The 3406-nt window shown below is 47.5% G+C and overlaps 1 pseudogene; it reads left to right on the top strand.

Annotated features, from left to right (window-relative positions):
* Window positions 1–442: 442 nt before the first annotated feature.
* LOC102513413 lies at window positions 443–3206 on the top strand (annotated as a pseudogene).
* The last annotated feature ends 200 nt before the right edge of the window (window positions 3207–3406 follow it).

Here is a 3406-nt window from a genome sequence, read left to right as displayed (position 1 = left end):
CTGTTCTTAGAAATTATCCTTCTATATTTAGAAGTGAAGAGCCAAATAGAAGTTATCCTCAAGTGATTCAAGATAAAAGTTGAAACACAGAGTTTGTAACATTATATGCACATCCTCGAGAGAGCAAGGGGGACAAACGAAGCAGACGGTGGAATGCAGCAGGCATCCCCTGAACTAATTTTGCAGCTTTCTGTCCGTTTATAATTATTTCCTAAGACGGTTTTGAAAAGGGAATTATCACCACCCTCCTCCCTCCTTCATGCCACACTCAACAGCACCAGGAAAGTCATGCTGACTCTACCTTCAGGGAGCACCCAAGGTGCGGCCACGTACCCCTGGCTCCCATATTAGCGCCCCAGCCTGGGCCCCAGGCCACTGGGGCACTAGACCCTCCTCTGCACCCCCGGCCCCGGCCCCGGCCCCGGGCCCCCAGCCTCGCGCCATGCCGGCTGAATCATCACTGCCGCTCTGCTCACCTGTCCCTGTCTGCCCGTTGCATCCTGGTAAAGGCCCGACAACACCTGTGTGACCTGGATCCTCTGAGCTCACTCCAGATTTTGGTTTGGTTTTTTGGGGGGGAGGGAGGGGGAATTTGCCTTTTCTTCTACCTGGAATATTCTTCCGCCAGCTGTCCACATGGCTGGCCCCAGCCATCCTTCATGGTCTACGCTGAAATGTCACCTCATCAGTGTGGCTTCCTGACCAACCCCTCTGAAGAGGAGCCCTCTCCCCCTCAATCCTCCTTCATCTGTCTTATTTTTCTAGATCAGGGATGAGTCAACTTTCCCTTTGAGGGCTAGAGCCAACATTTTCAGCCCTGTGGTCTCTGCACACAGTGATTCAGCTCCGTCCTTGTGGGAGGGGAGCACCTGACAGTAGCTCCACTAGTGAGCGGAACTCTGCTGATGCTGTCTGCGTGAACAAGCGGCGGGCCGGGCTTGGCCAGGACACCCTAGTCTGCAGACCCTTCTTCCAGAGGGAGGCTTTTACGTACCCTGTGTTTTCCCCCTCCTTATTGAATTATGAGCTTCAAGAAGAAAGGCACTTTTTTTTTTCGTTCACTCCTGGGTCTTCAGTGCTCAGATCAACTATCCACTTCAATATTTGCTGGATGAATGAATGCATTCATCTGTGTGACACTTTGTTTCTACCCACCTTGATCTATTTCCTTTCTCCAAGGCAAAACATTCTCCTTCTGATCCATCTGTCCCCTCCATGTTGTGTTCCTGTATTTTATTCTAACTCGACCCTCTTCCCCTTTATGGCAGAGATGAGCTTATTCTGTTCTTTGGTGCCCAGCGTGCACCAGAATACTTAGCACACTCAATAGATTTGTCCTGAATGGAGGAACCAATCATGACAACACGACTGAGGGATGAACAAAGAAGGCCCAGCTGTGGTCGGTGAGAGGCATCTCCAACAAGAAGGTATCCTCGGAGTGTGACTGCTGGCAATTTTCCCTATTATAGAAAAATGGAGATGATATTCTGGACTATGTTTGCTGCTCAAAACACCACCTGGAGGGCTCTGGTGCCCATACTTTCAGAAAGTTCTAAAAAGGTTTGGTGCTTTAAGAGAAATATAGACAAGACAGCAAAAGGCAGGAAACTTGACATTTGAAGAACAGTTGAAAAAGCTGGGGATGTGGAAGAATGGAGACTCTTCAGCCTAGGAGAGACTCAGAGGTCCAGCTCACCATCTTCAAACACTCAGAGTTGTCAGGTTCGTGAAAATTATAGAGGGGTTGATTTTAGTTCAGTAGAAGGAAGGACATTCTAAGGGTTAGAGCCATCAGAAGAGAGAATGAGCTGTCATCTGAAGACACGTGCTCTCCATCACCAGGAGTGTTCACCCACTCGTCGGGAAGAGCCTGGCAGGATTTGGGCAGGTGGTCAAGATCTTTGTCTGGATGACCAAGGCTCCTTCCAGCTCGAGGATGAGCTAATTCTACAGAAGTCATGGAGGGGAAATGCATCCACAAGTGGAATGGATGAACCAACATGGTAGCCACCACCTCGTAACGTTGTTGGGTTCATGACACAGGGCTTCAAACCAGTCCGGTAGACAACATGCCCCGGGGAGACTGTTTCAATGGATCGTCTTTAATTTTTTTTTAATTGAAGTAGTTGATTTACGATGTTGTGTTAGTTTTAGCTGTACAGCAAGATTTGGGTTTTTTTAATATATGTATATATGCACACACACACTTTCAGATTCTTTTCCATTATAGGTTATTATAAGGTACCGAATATAGTTCCCTATGCTGCACAGGTCCTTATTTATTTATATATAGCAGTGTGTTAATCCCGAACTCTGAATTTATTCCTCCCTACACTTCCCCTTTGGTAACCATAGTTTTTCTGTCTCTAAGTCTATTTCTGGTTTGTAAGTTGTTTTGTATCTTTTTTTTAGATTACACATGTAAGTGATATCGTGTATTTGTCTTTCTCTGTCTGACTTACTTAGTATGATTATCTCTAGATCTACCCATGTTGCTGCAAATGGCTTTATTTCATTCTTTATGGCCGAGTAGTATTCCTCAATGGATCATCTTGAAGTTAAAGTAAAAGAGAATGTGGGGGAGGAAATCCTAGGACAAATGAGAAGGATGATCAGCAAGAAGTCACACTATAAAGAAATTAAGTCTTCGAAATGTTAGTTATACGTATAGACAAAGAAAAAGTTCCCTTTCCTCTGCTGCTGCTAAGTGTATGGTCCTTCCGAGGAAGCTAAGGACGCATTGGGGTGAGGCCCGCGCTCCATCTGGAGACTAGCACCGTGTCTGGCAGCGCCTGCCTGGAGCTCTCCTGTGCCACGGCCTCCGTCTCCGAGCTTGCCTGCATCTACTGGCCCACATCCTGCACAACGATGAGGACATGATCACGGAGATGAGATCAATGCCCTCATTAAAGCAGCTGGTGTGAATGCTGAACCTTTCTGGCCAGGCTTGTTTGCAAAGGCTCTGGCCGGTGTCAACGTTGGGAGCTTCGTCTGTAATGTAGGGACTGGTGGTCCTGCCCCCAGTGGGAAGGTCCTGCCCCCTCCAACACTGCTGCCCCCACTGAGGAGAAAGTGGAAGCAGAAAAAGAGGAATCTGAGGAGTCTGATGATGACATGGGCTTTGGGCTTTTTGACTAAACCTCTTTATTAACACATTCAATAAAAAGATGAACTCTTAAAAAAAAAGGAAAAAAGTGAATGCCGTCTACCTTCCCACCCCACATCACAACCAAAGAGAGAAAGGAGGAACCCTCAGGAGATAGCCTCTTATGACTGACCCACGATGAAGCCTCAGAGTGGGACTCCTGCAGAAAGGCCAAGCAAGCCACCACCGGAGCCACATCCCTGGTGTGGCAGGTACTCACCCCCAAGGCTCCCCAGGAACAAGCCCAAGTCTGAAAGTAAG

Source organism: Camelus ferus, chromosome 14, assembly GCF_009834535.1.
Source record: "Camelus ferus isolate YT-003-E chromosome 14, BCGSAC_Cfer_1.0, whole genome shotgun sequence".
NCBI lineage: Eukaryota > Metazoa > Chordata > Mammalia > Artiodactyla > Camelidae > Camelus > Camelus ferus.
Note: the sequence above shows the minus strand (reverse complement) of the source record. Positions and strands in the feature narration are given on the sequence as shown.